At 40.2% G+C, this 19,123-nt stretch overlaps 1 protein-coding gene across 5 annotated transcripts in view; it reads right to left on the bottom strand.

Moving 5' to 3' along the window:
* The window catches only part of CDC42SE2 (CDC42 small effector 2), a 111,915-nt gene extending 99,505 nt beyond the window's left edge, over nucleotides 1–12,410 (bottom strand). For 3 of the 5 annotated variants that reach the window (XM_082651799.1, XM_082651800.1, XM_082651802.1), the window contains exon 1: nucleotides 12,272–12,410. The gene's annotated coding sequence lies outside the window, so the exon portion shown is untranslated. The remainder of the gene's footprint in view (nucleotides 1–12,271) is intronic. The other 2 variants (XM_082651798.1, XM_082651801.1) reach the window with 1 other exon arrangement.
* Nucleotides 12,411–19,123: the final 6,713 nt, after the last annotated feature.

Here is a 19,123-nt window from a genome sequence, read left to right as displayed (position 1 = left end):
TCGAGGTAACTTTCCACATTCTACTCTCCATAAACACCACTGTTTTTAATCACAACTTTACTTACAGCTTTACCGTGTTATCAACAAAATTTCCACTTTGTAAGATCCTTTCAAACTGAAATAATAAAAAGTAATGCTTTTATGATCACAGTATTTGGTAAAGTGAGATGTTGTAGAATAGTATGTGTACTAAGATCTTGCTTTTGTGGAAAAAATATTCACTGATTTATCTGGAAGGGCACATCAAAAATTACTAGTGGTTATCTTAGGATTATGGAAGTGCTTTTCTTCTTTAGTTTATATGTGTATTCTGATGTTCTGCATTAAACACAACTTATTTTTTAGTGCTTGTGCATAAGACACAGGACAATCTGAGTTAAAGAAACCTGTGTGCCATATTTTATTCAATATTACCAATTCAAATTCACATACTCAGAGTTAACATGATGCAAATGTTGCTCAAGAAATGTTAGTGAAATCTCCTCAGCCAACAAGGTTCAGTTTTTAAACAATAAATTCCCTCAGACAGGAAAATAGTGCTTCTAAGAAAGAAGTAACTTCATGTCTGTTTTTAAAACTGAGTTGTAAGGGTGGAAAATGGCTTGGAATGCCCAGGTGACCATAGATAGGGAAGCCCATAGGGAAAAACTAATGACACTAACACTTGAGAAATAAGACAAATCATTTCATTGATTTGGAGATACTGATTCACAGAAGAAATCACTGAGCAGCCAGTAAATAATCAGATAATAAGTAAACACTTAAAGAATGATAATGGCCAAAGGAAAAAAAGAAAAAGCCAAGAAAAAACTGAACACACATGTATCTAGGTAAATCATTCTGAAAGGCATATTTTAAAAAATTATCTAACAATTTATAACTCAAATTGAATCAGCTCTGGTTTCTTCACCAGAAAAAGAACATCTGTCAATGGGCTTAGCACTTAATTGCAGAGCCAAGAACACCCCTAAAGATGTCTCAAGCAGATGTGTCTGCTTTGAAATGAACTAGTTAAAAATTTGATATATCGCTAAGCAATTAATATACAAACATATAAACAGACAATCTTTACATATTAAATCAATATAGAAAAATTAGGTAAAGCACTGAGGTAATTTTATTGACTCCTACGAAGAAATTATCTTTAAACCGAAATAAGTAACTCCACTAAGTTAAACCATAAGAAATTGCCAATATTCAAGCATTTTTTAATCTGTAAAAGCAGCAATTTTATATGGTCCCACTCTGTGGTCTGGTGATCAATATTTAACCATCACCTCTCTGGGAAAAAGGCCCTGGTTTGTAGCTTTTGCCAATTCCCATGTTGTAAACAGTCCCATTGTAGCCAGTTTCAAGCTGTCAACATGCCATCAACTGAATGTGGAGCTGGAGAGATGCACACAATCAATTCACCAGCTCCAACACACCACTGGTTCCACCTAACAGTCTGATCTCATCCTTTCTATAACAAGCTTTCGCCCGAATTATCCAGTTTCCTACTTACGCTGTTAAGAAAGCAAAACAGCAGTGGGGGGCAGGGGCTATTTTAAACTGAGTGGTAAAGAAATGAGTCGATATTTAAGCTGAGATCTGAAAGATAAGAGGCCAACCTTCCTAAGATCTGGGGAAGACTCTTTCAGACAGAGGAAACGACAAGTGTAAAAGCCTTAATAGGGCAAGAACAAGCATGGCATGTTTGAGAAAATGAATGATAATGTGGCTAGAACTTAGTGAGCAAAGATGAAATACTCCTGAGAGGCTGTCAGGGCCATATCGTATACACAGAGTGTGAGACTGTATTTTCTGGATGAGTATAGTTTGTATTTTACTGAGTGGATTTAGTTTGTATTTTACCCTGAGTGGATTGGAAACAATTTCATATAGTAGTCTGATAAATGTTAAATGAATGTTAAAGCATTATTTTAATGACCCTTTATGAGACTTAAGTCAAAGCCTATTAATTTTATTAACTTTTCTCAATATAATCACTCTGGTTACTTCACAATCTATGTAGAACATTATGAAATTAAGGAAGTGTAAGTATGATAGGCCTCAAACTATGAATATAGCTGAAATAAGTGTAGTGGCAGGACCACACATCAGTTCAGAAATATTATCTTATTAATCCAAGATGGTTATTTCATACGTGAAATGCTAACATATGAATTCAGGTAGGTCAATATCAAATTCTAATGAAGATGACCTAATTAGTCTACAAAGTGTAGAACGATAAATTCAATACTGTAGGAAAGCATTTGCTTGCATGTCAGCTGAAACGACACTACACAGTATGCAAGTAAACTTTTAAAAAGCTATAATAGGGGCTTCCCTGGTGGCGCAGTGGTTGAGAGTCCGCCTGCCGATGCAGGGGACACGGGTTAATGCCCTGGTCCAGGAGGATCCCGCATGCCGTGGAGCGGCTGGGCCCGTGAGCCATGGCCGCTGAGCCTGCACGTCTGGAGCCTGTGCTCCACAACGGGAGAGGCCACAACAGTGAGAGGCCCGCGTACCGCAAAAAAAAAAAAATATATATATATAATAGCCGTAAGTTTTCATATTAAAAACTATATTTTAATTTCATATTTTAACGTGAAAGAAAAATAAAATATCAAGTCTGATTTATAGATGTTATTGTTTAGGAGTTATAGTAACAAGCATATACATTAACTTATATTTGCATATTATAAAAACTGTGAAGATACAAACAAATACATACATGTCCACACCTCTGTGATTGTGAAAATTAAGTCCACATTATGGCCACATAAAAGTCCATCAGACAAGACGATCAAGATATAAATTACTACATATTATACAAAAACAGGGAAGGGACTTCCCTGGTGGTCCAGTGGTGAAGAATCCGCCTTCCAACGCAGGGGATGCGGGTTTGATCCCTGGTTGGGGAACTAAGATCCCACACGCCATGGCACAACTAAGCCCACGTGCCACAACTACTGAGCTTGCACACCTCAACAGGAGAGCCAGCGTGCCTACACGAGCACACACACTCTGGAGCCTGCACCACAGCTATAGAGAGAAAAATCGACACGCCACAACTAGAGAGAAGCCTGCTTGCCACAATGACGATCCCAAGCCACAATGAAAGATCCTGCATGCTGCAACTAAGACCTGATGCAGCCCAAAAAAAAAAAAAAAAGAAAAAAAAATTTAAATGTCATTTAAAAAAAAACAGGGAAATGTTTAGACTGGTTTATGGAGAATAATTTATGCTTGCACATAAAAAATTATTCATTCAGGAACCTCTAAGCCACCTATTTCAATAATTTATTTAAAGGATAACTTTCAAACAACACGAAATGAGACCTATAACTCAGAAAAAAAAAGAATTAAAAAATCTTGTCTCAGCAGAATGAAATACTTGAAGTCTACATATTATTAATTTCTCTTGCACTTGCATTTCCTACCTAAATACCAGTTAAGCTTAAGTTTAAATATATTCCATTTTTTTCATTTAAGAGCACAAATATGCATACAATAAATATTACTCAATAGACTTGTATACATTAATGTAGCTAACTGCTACTTTACCACAGAACTACAATAATTGTGCTGATATAGGCCCCCCTCTCTTTTGAGGGGGGAATAAACAGGCAGTGCAGTACTGAAAGGACAAGGTACAGTAACAAATTTTTGTACCCCGAACAACCCTCCCTCAAACTATGAGATTTCTGTTTGAGCGTTCTACAAAAAAACAAGAAATGCTAAGAATATCACCAGGTAAACTACTTTCTTGGTAATGGCAACTGCTTTTCTTTTTTTTTTTTTTTTTTTTTTGCAGTACGCAGGCCTCTCACTGTTGTAGCCTCTCCCATTGCGGAGCACAGGCTCTGGACGCGCAGGCTCAGCGGCCATGGCTCACAGGCCCAGCCGCTCCACGGCATGCGGGATCTTCCCGGACCGGGGCACGAACCCGTGTCCCCTGCATCGGCAGGCGGACTCTCAACCACTGCGCCACCAGGGAAGCCCAACTGCTTTTCTTTAATGAAAGGAGTTTGGCAATTGAAAAGCAATTAAGTTTTGGTTTTAAATCTCATTTGAACCCATACCCCTGATAAAAAAAAATGTAAGTGCAGTCCAACTTGTAGTGTCTACACCCATGTAAATCAACAAGACTTAGAATTCAAGAAACAAAGCCTAAAGAGAAATGTGGGGCAAGCCAAAAAAAAAAAATTTTTTTAAGTGGCACCCTACTTCCAAATCAGGCTTTCCTTTTCTTTATTCCATTTACCTTACCTCTCTTCATTCCTTTCTCACCTCCGCTGTCCTTTACCATTTTTCTGTGTATTCTCACTTTCTATACACAAAAATTGATCTCAAACTTACCATTTTCTCTTGTATCTAAATTTGTTTTTACTTCTTATGGGACTATATGGTTTTAGGTGAAATACTTTTAACTGAAATACTTTTAGTTAGAAAAACATACACATAAGCTGTTATCAAAGACATGAATAACAAGCAGACATTCATTTGGCAAATGTGAGCAACCACCATGTGCAGAATACTGGGGATTTTGAAGTGAAAACAACAAAGCTCTTTCCCTAAGGACATTAAAGCAAGACTGCACCCAGCAGGTCCAAGGTACATGCCTGGTATGGGATAAGCCAAGGAGAAACGAGTAGGACATGTAATCAGAGAGGCCAGCCACACAGATGATGGAGGGCCTCCTGGTAGGCACTGTTATATTCTGGCATTTACTCGAAATGATACGAAAAACCACCAAAGAGTTTTGAACACAGGAGTAAAATAATCAGACTTTCATTTCAAAACGACTGTCCTGGTTGCTGTGTTGAGAACAGAGAAGAGCAGAAGCAAGACGGAGACCAGAAAGGAGATGACTAAAATAACAACAGGCAAGAGAGGATGGCTGCACAGCGGGGTGGGGGGGGTGGGCCGTTGAAGACAGCAGGCTGTGGTCATATTTATTCTTAAAGTAGATTTTAAGGTAAATAAAAGACATACTTTCATGATACATTTTTTTGAATTACATGTGAATGTGTGAGAAACAGGAATCAAGAGTGTCTATAAGGTTACAGTCAGAGAAATAAAGATGGAGTTGACATTTAATAAAATGAGGCAAACTGGAATAGGAACAATCCCTGGGGTGGGGGAAGGAGGAAGGAGGATGAGGAGTTCAGTGCTGACAGGTTAAATTTGGGATGTCTAATTGAAAATGTTGACTAGGCAGCTGGGTATATAAGTCTGAAGGTTAGGAAAGAGATCCAGGAGAGAGATAACATTTTTAGTTTGAAATATATGATAATTCTAGCTAGAGGATAGGATGAGCTCACAGGAGACTATGTATAAATACAGAAGAGGTCTAAACATAGAGCTCAGGACACTGTCTTATTTTTCAGAAGTTGGGACAACAAAAAGGAACCAGCAAAAGAAACTGAAAATAAGCAGAAGTGCCCCAGAAACAAAGGAAAGAAAGGTTTCAAAGAAAAGAAAATTACCAACCACTTCAAATGCTTCTGCTGCTACATCCAGTGAGATTAGGATTGAGAACTGGCTGGGGAATTTGTCACCAAGGAGGTCACTAGTAAGCAATCTCACAAGAGCTGTTAATGTAGCATGGAGGAGAAAAAAAACAACTGCAGTGGATCCAAGACAGAGAGGGAGTACTGGTGACCACAAATAACAACTCTTGAAGAACAGTAGCTGAAGAAAGATGTGCTATTGGGATAGGTTTGCTTGTTTTGAAAGATGGGAGGGACTTCCCTGATGGTGCAATGGTAAAGAACCCACCTTCCAATGCAGGGGATGCAGGTTCAACCCCTGGTCAGGGAACTAAGATCCCACCTGCCAGGGGGCAACTAAGCCCACGCACCACAACTACTGAGCTCATGCGCCTCAACTAGAGCCCTCTTGCCACAAACTACACCCACTAGAGCCCACACCCTGGAACCTGCACATCACGACTAAAGAAGAGAAAACCCGCACGCCACAACTAGAGAGAAGCCCACATGTCACGATGAGCCCATGCGCCACAACAAAAGATCCCGCATGCCACAACTAAGACCTGATGCAGCCAATAAATAAATAAATATTTTAAAAAATAAAGATGGGAGATATTTCAGCATATCTATATGCTGATAGGAATAATCCAATACAAATGGGAAACACTGATGAGACAGCTCATTGGCAGGCAGGAGAATGGGATAAATCCTGAGGCAAAGCAAAGTCCCTGACAGGAGGGGGACAGAACCAGGGGTGAGAGAGGTGATGGTCACAGCACAGTAGGAAATGCATAGAGTCTGCGTACAGATGCGAGGAAACATACAAAAGTTTTCTCCTGATTGCTTTCATTTTTAATATACAGGAAACAAGGTCATCAGCAGAAAATGAAGAAAAGAGGCACTAGAGGTTTGAGGAGAGGTGTAAAATTGTCAGGGGACTGGCAGAGTGATTCAACCAGGGACTGATTGATACTATGATTAAAGGACTGTGGACAGCACGAAGGACACTCCTTGGCCAACACGAAAGGAGAACAGGTCAGCACAGGTATGTCTTCCTCAATTCACGCTCAACTGCCAGGTATCGGCTGGACTAGATGGAGAACTGGATTCGGGGGGTTGGTGGTTACCAAGTAAGTACATGAAGGGAGAGGTGCTAAAAGAGAACTGAGGCTTTATAAAAGGAAGAAATTTTAACAGTGGACTATGGATTCAAAGCAGGATAAATAATTAAGTGAGGAAATGGAGGAAGGAGGGGTTGGGATGCTAAAAAAGGGAGTAGCAGCAACGGACTGTACAACAGGTCCCAGACACAGAAGTAGAGTTCAAGTGGGGGTGCTTGACATTAGGAACTGGAAAGATAGGAAACTGAAACCCCGATGGAACGCTTGAAACTGTGTTCTGTGAAATAATCTTAATAAAGTACAGGCAGGTCTGGTTTAAATGTAACAGAACTACCTTAAAGAGTAAAGCAAAACCTCTCCCAGGCACAGTGAGCCTGCAAATGAGTGCAACTAGAAGCCTAAAGGACTGGAGAAGAAGAATTATATCACAGGAATTATAGCTGGAGGTTCCCAGACATGGAATCCCCAAGAAAACCATTTCCAGCACTCCTCCAGAGTCAGCTTTAAACAACCTGTCCAACTCAGAAGGCACAGCTGCCAGATCACAATAGGAGGAGCCACATTAAAACCATACCTTTTCCCCCAATCCTCTTTCCCCACTGAACTGGACCGTGGACAGGTGAATCTGACAGCATACTAAAGAGGAGCTGGCAAAGTAAAAAAGAGAAGCCTCTCAGGACTCTTCCTCCAAAGCAGGCTTCTTGCTCTGAAGCAGTTCTGAACTACCAAAAAAAAGTTCTATATTGTATAAGAGTTTGAACACATTATTATTCTGAACTGCACCTTCTAATGACTAAAATAAGCCTATTACTAACAAATGAGCATTAGACTTTTTACCCCTAAAATTAACTAGAAAAGTTATCTGGTCTTCCTAAGAGCTGGAAAGTCAGGGAAAGACAATGTACAGGGAGGCTTTGAAGGTACACTGAGAGAAAGAAAGCTGTTTTCTGCTTAAACCCTTATCAAATCCCATCCATTTCAGTTCCACAAATATCCATGGGCTCCCACTATCTATTAGGTGCTAAATATACACAATGCTGAATATACAAAAAATTCATTTTTGCTTTATTGAGCAAAAAAGTGAAAGTAGATTAAGTCGAATGAAACAAAATGATTTTGGTTTAGTACGAGATGCTTACAAAAATTCAATCCTAAAGATTTAATAAGAAATCTTAGTTTTCTCCTTTTCTTGGAATTGTTTTCATATTTTTCTAACTTTGTGAATTACAAGCTTAAACACATTTAAAATCAATACTTATTTGTTAATAAATTATAATAGACTAAAAAAAAGTCTTACCATGAATTTCTAAGTGAGTAAGCCACAAGATGGAAATAGTGCTCATCATTCAGTCATTTTCAAACACACCTAAATTTAACATGGAGTTATCTAATGCTTTCTAGGAAAAAGAGGGAGTTTGTTTTACTATAATCCATTTTGACTAAAATAGGTTTGCAGGTATTTAATGGTGTCATGATAAAGACAACTCATTACCAAATTTTTTGGCTTTCAGTTCAAAAACTCCCTTTGGATGGGGTCCCAGAGCAGTTTCAGCTAAGTCTTCCTCTGTTCATTATTTGTTAGTATTATAGAAAGGTTCAAGTATACTTAAGCTTTGAACTGAGGCAGAATGCATAAAGTTAATAATTAATAAGTTAAATTCCAAGTTTTTCCAGGTAGTATGAAAAAAAATCAGAATAAATGCCCTCACCTAACTATTAAGGGTAAGTACATGTGTCCCTCTAAGACAGATCTAAAACTTTATTTATTAACATTTAACATTCAATAAATGTTAAAATATTACTTTCATGAGAACTGAGATTAAGAACACTGAAACAGATGAAAACTAATATGCATCTGCAACTGAGAGAAAAGTCTTAGGAAGCCTTAACAAAATAACCCAGACTCATCCTAAAGCAGATGAGAAATCTAAACACTTTCATGATAAAGAGAGATAACTGGGACATAAAAACATAATAGAAACCTATCTTACTGAATAAATGTGAGAAGTCAGTTTAAAGCATTTTACAACTGTTAATTAATAGTCTTTCACAATCTATACAGACAATATGGGCACAGCTACAATATGTCAGACCAGTATCATTCTTAATCACTTTATTAATTACATCTGATAAAGGTCACGCTTTCTAAATTATTCTAAAGGATATTACAACAAAAAAAGACAACCAGCCCCAACAATAAACACACATACCCTGATGAAGAAAGCATAAACACACTTTGAATATTCCAACAATTATAAAATGGAATGATCCTCGAATTTATTCAGCCTTAAAACATTATGAACTACTCCAAGGTAGGAATAATGCCTTGAAAACACGGTATTTTTTTTAAAGTACAAAAAATAAAGAAGTCAAAAAAATAAATAAAGAAGTCATTACAGGTTCTAATTTCTTGGAAAAATTACTTTAACATGTGTTGACGCTGCTGACTGTCAAAAACCCTGATGAAATTCTTACCCAAATAAAATATGCCAAGCACTTTTTATTCAACATAAGGCTTACACTGTTCTAATCATCACTATTACATTTGTTATTAGGTTTCTCATCAACAGACTACAAGGAACACACAGGTGTACGCTATCAAGTCACTCTTCCTACAAGAAATATATATTTAAAGAAAAACTATCACAACTCTCTACCACTAAGATTTAAGGGATTACTTTCCTTATTCATAGGAACCATAAAAAACTATTAGTAAGTGTAAAAATCTTTTTTTTTAATGACATTTTGCAGTTTATTTTTATTTTATTTATCTTTGGCTGTATTGGGTCTTCGTTGCTGCACGCAGGCTTTCTCTAGTTTCGAGGAGCGGGGGGCTACTCTTCGTTGTGGTGTGTGGGCTTCTCATTGCAGCGGCTTCTTTTGCTGCGGAGCCCGGTCTCTAGGGCGCAGGCTTCAGTAGCTGTGGTATGTGGGCTCCGTAGTTGTGGCTCCCGGGCTCTAGAGTGCAGGCTCAGTAGTTGTGGCGCACAGGCTTAGTTGCTCCGCAGCATGTGGGATCTTCCCGGACCATGGCTCAAACCCATGTGCCCTGAATTGGCAGGCAGATTCTTAACCACTGCACCACCCAGGAAGCCCTAAAAATTTTAAAGTTCTATTTGAATGCACATATCATCTTCAACAATGCATAAGCAGTTAACAGGTCAAAAGTGTCCACCTAAATTCAAAAGTTAGGGGCTTCCCTGGTGACGCAGTGGTTAGGAATCCACCTGCCAATGCAGGGGACACAGGTTCAAGCCCTGGTCTGGGAAGATCCCACATGCCGTGGAGCAACTAAGCCTGTGCGCCACAACTACTGAGGCCGCGTGCCACAACTACTGAAGCCCACGTGCCTAGAGCCTGTGCTCCGCAACAAGAGAAGCCATGACAACGAGAAGCCCGTGCACTGCAATGAAGAGTAGCCCCCACTTGCCACAACTAGAGAAAGCCCGTGAGCAGCAACAAAGACCCAACACAGGCAAAAATAAATAAATAAATTTATATATTCAAAAGTTATCTGTAAAAATATTATTAATCTATCAATACATTTTTCTGTAATGATCAAGACTGACTTTGGAGCGCATTAATTTGGACTTCTGAAGAATTCAAATAAGTACTTTTTATCATATGTAAATAAGATAAAAACAGACAACACAACCTTACGTTCAGAATTAATAAGTGCAATACTACAAATCATCCTTTTACTGTTTACTAAAACAGTTTTACCAGTTTTAATACTAGAGGTAAAATTCAGATATAGAACTACAAATCACTACTAACAGTTCTTCACTTCTCAGTACTATCAAGTCAATACTCCATTTGTAAATGATGAATAAAAGGTCAAAATAAAATTTCTGAAAAGGTGCTTTATTTAAAAACACTTCTTATAGAAAAGGAATCCACTGTTAGGAGATTTTTAACAACAGAACATGTTGTACAGCAAAGATTATTTACAGAAAACAGAACATTACTTTTCAATAAATACACTGTACCAAAAACATCTAATACGGGAGAGAGAATAAAAATACTAGTTTGTTAAACTTCTTCCTCTTCATTTAAAAAAACAGATTTTATTAAACTGACAATATGAAAACGTAACCCAATGATCTTAGCCCTATAAAGTTACTTATTAACCTTTAAATAGACTTATGGATCTACACTTCCTGCTGTTCACCTGCCATCTTTCCCAATTTTAAATAGGCACTAGGGGTATAAGACAGTCTGTCCTTGCAACATCCATAATGAGGAACGAACTTCACGCTCAGGCTAAGAAAAAGATAATTGTGGGTTTTGTTTGCCCCTAGGAAATCAGCAGCCAGCACAGGTGCCAGCATATAATAGGTGCTTAATGAATATCTGCTGAGTAAGTGGTGAGGTTTAATTATATTACTGCAACATTAGCTTTCCTTTTTCCCTTAAAGTTCCCCCTTGCTCAAAAAGCAACTCAAGACCATGCCAGAGTCCCTCAAAAGCACATAAACTTCTTTATTCATAATGAAATGGAAAGCAGGGTCTCAACCAAACAGAATAGAAGCACCTCTTCTTTATCTTCTCCATTCTTTCAAAAGAAAATTAGATCAATATGGTTGATTTTTAGGAAACATCAAAATGTCTACCAACTTTCCTCAAAATGATTAATTTCAAATGCATTTTCTATGCTCCTAATATTGAAAATAACTGATTTTTCAACAGTATGTGTATGTTGCGTGAAAACAAAAAACAAGCATATAAGCCAAAATAACGTGTTTGCCAATTTTTTCCTTTAACTTGAATCAAGAGAGTATGTGCCTAAATTGTACTAGATATGAGATCAGCTTTCTCTGACGTTTCAAGATTCATTTTTTCATTCAAGTATTTTATTAAGCATCTACTTACTATACGTCAGGCCCTTTAACAAAACGTTAATTTTGTAAACTGAACATTAGCATCAAATTCCCCTTCAAAAGCTTATCACTCAAAATAAGAGCAGCTAAAGAGGAATCTCAGTGTTGTTTCATGTACACATTAAGTCAGCCCATCGAGGCTCCTCTTCACCTATTAATGCGGCATCACCGAGCCGCTAACTACCACACCCGTTACCAAAAATCACAACTAAAGCAGCAAGCGCTGGGTAAAACAACCTGTAAGAGTAGGACGAGTTCCTCCTCCGAGGTGGTCAGGGCTTTCTCTCCGGGGCCCAAAGTACCGCGGCGAGACCCGCGTGCGGAACGCGCCGGACGCCCCAGGCAAGAGTCCGGCTCCCGAGCCGGCGGTCCCCGCCCCTCCGAAACTCACCTGGAGGACCCGGGCCCTCTCCGCCTGCCCCTCGCGCCACCCTCCCGACTTTCAGACCTGCAAAGTTGGGGGGGAGGGGGCTCTTCATTTCCATTTTACAACGGGGGGGCGGTTGGCTCTCTCAGCCGCCCGCCTGTCTTGAATCCGGAACAGAGTATGTAACCATTTCCCAGAAGGAATGGAAGGAAAACCAAAGGCAGGGTCCGCATGAGGACCTCGCCCAGACCTGAAAATGGAGCCGCAGGCTCAGCCCACAGCCCGCAGCGCGCAGCGGGCAGGGCAGGGCCGCACTCGCCCTGAAGCCCTAGGTGGCGGGGGTTAGGGGCTTCGGGCCCCCGCCCAAGGGGCCCCGAGAGCAAGGTGGGAGGCCCAGAGCGCGACCCCGGCGGGAGATGCACTCACCGTAGCCTTTGTCTCCGCCGCTCGCTCCTGCCGCGGCCGCTCTCGGGGCCGGCTCCGCGGCTGCTGTCCCCCCACGCCCGCAGCTGCGCTCCCCAGCGCGCTCGCCGCTTCCTGGCCCCTCCCTCCACGCCCTGGCTCGCGCGCAGGCGGGGCAAGAGGCGGCGCGCGCTCCGGGAGCTGCGGGAGGGCCGCGCCGCCGCACAGCTGCCGCCACGCCGGCCCCGCCCCGTACCCTGCCTTGGGGGTGGACTCTGTTCCGCACCTCAGCGACGCGCACTGCCCGCGAGCTCCGCGGGCTAGAAACCCCTTCCCCGGCGAGAAGAGGGCAGAGAGCTGGGGTTGGAGTCCGCGCGGGAAAGAACGCGCCGGAAGATGGCGATCGGGGCTGGGTGGGAACGTTCGGGAGCCCCTCCCCACTCTCAGCCCGGCAGCCGGCAGCAAGACCTCGCGCCCCCTCCCCAGACGGCGCCTGCGCTGGAAGTGGGAACGCTCCCAGGCGGGCTAGGGTCGTGGCTGAGCCTTAGGACCAGCTGTCTCTCAGTAGTAGTTGAGAGATAGATGCCCTGAAATCACCAAACCACCCTCCCCCGTTTTTTAAATGGAAACGTCAGAATTGTTGAATCCGTCATTACCTGGCTTAAGGCCGAGAACACCCACATGGCATTTGAAATGTGTGAAATTACTCGTCTACTGGATCTCTGAGCCCTTACCTGTATATTTTATATATCCCAGAAATCAGAAACACTTAAGAGTGCGCTTATCTAGCAGTAGACCCTCCACCAAAATACCTACCATACTTGGAATATAATATAGTACGTCTTCCCCGTCTTGATTGATTATATGAGTGCAACATTAGTTTTCTTTTCCCGCTAAATTTAGAGTTAGGTCTCCCTTGCTCAAAAAGCAACTCAAAACCATGCCACAGTCCTTCTAGTTAGTTACTCAGGTCAAAAACTTGGAGTCATCCTTGGCTCCTCTCATTCTCTCCTCTTCACCTCCATTCTGTCAAGCATGTCTGTTGGTTGCGCCCTCAAAATAAACCAGAATCAGACCACTTCTCCCCTGAATCACTTTTCATCTGCTCTGGCCTCGAGTATACTTCGGTGGCCTACTAAATGGTCTACCTGCCCACCATTAACGCAGTCTATTATCAAAACAACAATCAGAATATCCTCCTACAAAAAAAGTCAGCTCCTGTCTCATCTGGTCAAAATCTTCCATTGCCTCCCCATTTCCTAAACTGTAAAAGTTAAGGTCCTTAGAGTCTGTCATACGGAATGAAGTAAGTCAGAAAGAGAAAAACAAATACCTTACGCTAACACATATACATGGAATCTAAAAAAAAAAAAAATGGTTCTGAGGAACGTAGGGGCAGGACAGGAATAAAGATGCAGACATAGAGAATGGACTTGAGGACACGGGGAGGGGGAAGGGTAAGCTGGGACAAAGTGAGAGAGTGGCATTAACATATATACACTACCAAATGTAAAATAGATAGCTAGTGGGAAGCAGCCGCATAGCACAGGGAGATCAGCTCGGTGCTTTGTGACCACCTAGAAGGGTGGGATAGGGAGACGCAAGAGGGAGGGGATATGGGGATATATGTATATGTATAGCTGATTCACTTTGTTGTACAGCAGCAACTAACACACCCTTGTAAAGCAATTATACTCCAGTAAAGATGTTAAAAAAAAAAAAAAAAAAAGGTCTTCACGGTTTCTACAAAGCCCTTGGATTTGCCTTTTGCTTTACTCCCTGACTCCAGTTGCTTGTATATTCCAGACAGGGACTTTGTGAGAGTTTTTTCTCTGCCGGTAACATTCTTCCCTGGTGTCCACCTTCACCTCTTTTAACTCCTTGATCCAATCTTACCTTAACAATGATACTCAGCCTGACCACGCTATTTAAAACTGTAACCACCCCAAACCCAACTCTCAGTCCTTCCTAACTTGCTTCTTCTTTTCTTCCCATGACACTTAAAACCTTGCAAAAATCTTTACAATTTATCTGTTGTATATTTATGTTTTAATGTCTGTCTTCCCCAGTAGAAGATGGGATTTTGTGTTTTGTTCAGCTGATGTATCCCAAGTGCCTAGAGTAAATGAAAACAATTTTAAGTCTCCTAGGTAATAAAAAGTGCAAAGCAACAAAAAATGACCAATTTTTTATTTTAAACTTCCTCTTGGTTCCAATTTCTATCAGTTAACCATAAGATCCCTATCTACATCATAACATAAGCATTTTGATTTTCTGGTTACTCTGAGTACAGTGATAACTTGACATTCAATGCAGTTTTTCTAACCATTGCTATCATGGTATTCTATTTCACTGAAGAAGACAAACATGATAAATTAGAGAAAACTTTCTGGTGTAAAACTCAAAGGCATTTTAATGCTAAAAATGTCCGTATGCTGTGATAAACCATAATGGAAGAATATAAAAAAAAGAATGTCTCTATGTCTATAACTGAGTCACTTTGTTGCACAGCCAAGACTGGCACAGCATTGTAAATCAACTCTACTTCAATAAAAAGAAAAAAAAATATTTTTTAAGTCCTATGACAAAAAAAACCCAGAAAATTTCTGAACTTGGTATATATATTTGTAATCCTTCCTTTGAATTACAAATGTAGTCATCTTGTGTGAATGCCTTAAGTAATAACATTTCCTATCATTTATTCATAAAAGTTAGTATTCATTACGTAAACATTTCCAGATTTTTCATATTTTGTTTATAACATATCACATATGATTGAATACCTTAATAATATCTAATTTCAGTTGCTATAGCTATTCCTACATACCTCTTGCCAGTAGAAAAAAAAAGTCAATTAAGAAGACAATTCCATTCAAAGGATACGTTTTGTATGAAAGTCTGTGCATATAGTTATTTGTTCAGTATAATACTTATAGCATAGTCTCTTTACATACTTAATTTATCCTTTCTGATTTAAAACTATTTAAGGTTACAGATGATCCCTTACAATCTGGATTATTTTTATATAAAATTCAATAGACTGCTTTTATTTAATTTTATATATAATTATTTTTATATAAAATTCAATAGCCTGCTTTTATTTTTAAAAGCTATTGACTATATATTTCAGTAATGTAAAAATATGGTTTGGGGGATTTCCCTGGTGGCACAGTGTTTAAGAATCCACCTGCCAATGCAGCGGACATGGGTTCAAACCCTGGTCCAAGAAGATCCCACATGCCGCAGAGTAACTAAGCCCATGTGCCACAACTACTGAGCCTGCACTCTAGAGCCTGTGACTCACAACTACTGAGCCCGTATCCCACAACTACTGAAGCCCACGCGCCTAGAGCCCGTGCTCTGCAACAAGAGGAGCCACCACATTGAGAAGCCTGCGCACCACAACAAAGAGTAGTAGCCCCTGCTTGCCACAACTAGAGAAAGCCCGTGCGCAGTAACAAAGACCCAACACAGCCAAAAATAAATAAATTTAACAACAACAAAAAGGATTAAAAAATATGGTTTGTAATTAATAATTACAATAATTGTAATAATACCACATAATAATTTTTCTGGACTCAATATTATGATGTGTCTGTACTGTCCTTAAAATTGTTACCAAGTAAAAACTTCTCTCAAAAGGACAGAGTAGAAAATAGTCACCGTTCATAATTCAACCACATACTGCTAAAGTTAAATGCAACTGTTACAGTACAAAATAAAATGTCTTGCACCTTACTAGCCCACCAACAAGAGAATGATCTCAACAAAACTAACATGGCATATTTGTAACTTAACAAATGGAAACATTAACCAACATCAAGGACAACAGCAAACAATGTGTTGGTCTAAGCAACTGCTATCACTACTCACGAGCTCACACAGCTATCACACTTGCCTGATTATGCAATCTCTTACTTAGTTAAGTTTTCCTTTAAAATGTTTACAGCAAATGGATTTTTCCTAAAAGTATACTATTATTTTTTTAACTACTTTCCAAAATTCAGTACCAGCTACTTATCACATATAGGGGAGATGGTGTATAGGGTCAGAGCCTGGAGTTCAAACTCTGACGCAGAATTAGCTGGGTGATCCTGACCAAGGTTATTAATCTTCTAAACCTGTCTTTTCTTCTCATTTAATGGGACCATAGCAGTACTTATCTCCAAGAGTTGTTGGAAGAAATCAGTGAGAGAACTCAAGCAGAGTTCTTAGCCCTGGGCCTGGCACATGCTCAGTGCTGGTAAATGCTAGCTATTATCATTACACAAGCATATAATTAAGCTCATTGCCCTATATTTGTAATACTGAGAAAATGGCTCATAATAGGCCCCAAATGGGATTGTTTGAATTCTACATCAAGGTAGTATTATATGCAATTAAATGAACATTTTTAAAACAGCACTAACATTTCTTCTACCACCACTATGTGCCAGGCACAGTTCTAGGTAACAAAGGAAGCTAAGAGAAATAAGGCCCAGACCTAGAATGGCTTTACAGTTAAATGAAAAGTGACATACAGTTAGCAAATAACTGCTCTCAAAGTAGTATGACTGTACTTCCTTGTTTGTCAGGGACACTTCTTGTCCTGGCTTAATAGTTATTTGTGCCCACTTTCGTTCTCAGTATGTCCAGGTTTGGATAATAAGTATGTGTAAATTGCTTGGGGGTACAGAGAAGGAAATATAAGCTTCGTGTAAAGCTAAAGAGACTTAAATTGCTACTTGAAAGGAACATCTAAATTGGCCTAGTGGCCAAAAGAGGGAGGAAAGGCAGAGGGAAGATTTCATTTTTATTGTTCTGAGTCAAAACTACAAAGCTTTTCCATACTTGTTAAAAAACTTAGTAAATCCCCTTGACCAATGTTATATGAATTAGTTTGAGGACTTCGTATTTTTTCCTGAAGATATATCAGGGACACTCCAAGACACAAACAATAAAACATGCATTCATTTATTTATACAACAAATATCTATTGAGCATCCACTATGTATATGTGGTCTTCAGTATGATAGAGGATACAAAAAATATTTACAAGACAGAATTAAGCAATGCAAGATCTAGTGGCAAACACCAAATGTCTTAGCTAATTAGTCAACGAGATAATCAGACACAGCACACAAAGTGTGATTTGGGGAGACAGAAAAATCAGGAAACACAGGGAACTTATTGAGAAAGGAGAAAATGCCTCAGAGGAGAACCACAGTCCATGGCCCTTCTGTGACTGAAGCAGCCCAAGGTAGGAGAGGAACCTAAGTCAAACTCTGCTTTACACTCTTACCCAGAGCTGACCCTTGCTGCTCATCAAACCACAAATATTCACTGAATGCCTGCTGTTTGCCAGGTAGCATACCAAATGCTGTGGGAAAACTTAGTATAAAGCATGGTCTTTGTCCTTAATGAAATGTCACACAGCAACATTTGAATAATTAGACACAGTAGCCTTATGAATGCAGTTGAGGGGATCACTGATCACTGTATTGGTTTCTTAGAGGGAGAGGAATTTGAGGTAGGTCTCTGGGAAGAAGAAAGTGGGGTCTGTGTTTTCTGAACTGTGGATTGCACATCTCTGGTGGTATGGGGGATGACTTTAGGTAGCACACTGAAGAGGGGTGGGGATGGGAAGGAAGAGGCAAAGTAGTTTGGGGTACATGCAGCTCGCCAAGCTTCAACACGTGGCCTGTAATATAACTGCATTGTAGCCCCTTAGCTCAAAACACAACACAACAAAAACAAACAGAAAAAGAGTTAGGAATTGTAATAAAAATGCCCCTGGGGACAATCAGAGAGGAAGAAAGGAGCCTTTTGAGAATCACTCTGCTATGTCAGGTTAGAGACCACAAGTGACTAAGAATTTTTCTTTCCTTTTTGTTTTTTTTCTTTTTCTTTTAGAGTTAACACCTATATATGGCAGGTAATTCAGATTTTCCACATATGATAGTGATAGAAGTTTCCTTTATACGTTTGTTAAGGTTAAAAATATGATTCAGCTAAAAGAAATCTCTCAAGTAAACAACAGAGGCAATAAAGAGAAAGGGGATTTGGCACTTTAGGGAACACAAAGCTTGGTGAGCAAAGGTTCAGTAATTGGCACATGAAAGGTGTGTTCCCAGGGAGAGCAAGAGCCACAATGGATTTTGAGCTGAGTATTGGGAGATTGGCATGCAAGTGTGGGGAAAGAAAGGGTTCAAAAGGCAGGTAACCTAGAGGGAGTGAAGTCTGCTACAGGCAGGGGAGGGTGCTCCTCCTGCACACTGAGGAAGCTCCTTGGCCCAGAGGAACCAGCAGAACTGGCCCCAGTGGCCTGTTAGGAAGCCGTTCATGGGGACTCCCATCTCTATGGTTTATCAGGGCTCCAGCAATACAGGACATGGAGGCTCCAACATACCTCAAAGTGCCTGGACATTGCTTCCTTTAAAACAGGTGGGACAGATATGTTATACCTCCTCCTAGCAGAGAGATCTACATGTGGCTTTCAGAAAGAAAGTATATGATGATTAAAACTGGGGGGTAAAGTTGAAGGGAAGGTAACAAGTCAGGAACCTTCACATCCATCCTCTACTTCTCCTCCAGTAAGTGTTACTGTCTAATCATGATTCAGCTCTTCCTTTTGTCCCTATGACTAGCTAAGCTAAGCAGCTGGGAAGACTCTGACAGTCTGCCACTGTCTCTGTGGTGGTATACATGCCCTGTATAATCCCCAGGACTGTAGCAGGCAGAGAACTGAAAATGCACCACCCACTCTCCCCCAGTATCCCATTCCCTAAACCCTGGAACAATTATGTTATGTCATAGTTGACCTTAAAATAAGATTATCTGGGTGCCCCTGAGCCCTTAAAAAGCAGAGAGTTTTCTATAAATGGGGGCAGAAAGAGA

This window comes from Grampus griseus, assembly GCF_964374135.1.
Source record: "Grampus griseus genome assembly, chromosome: 3".
In the NCBI taxonomy this organism is placed as follows: Eukaryota; Metazoa; Chordata; class Mammalia; order Artiodactyla; family Delphinidae; genus Grampus; species Grampus griseus.
The sequence above is the reverse complement of the archived record's forward strand: the minus strand, read 5'-3'. Positions and strand labels throughout refer to the sequence as shown.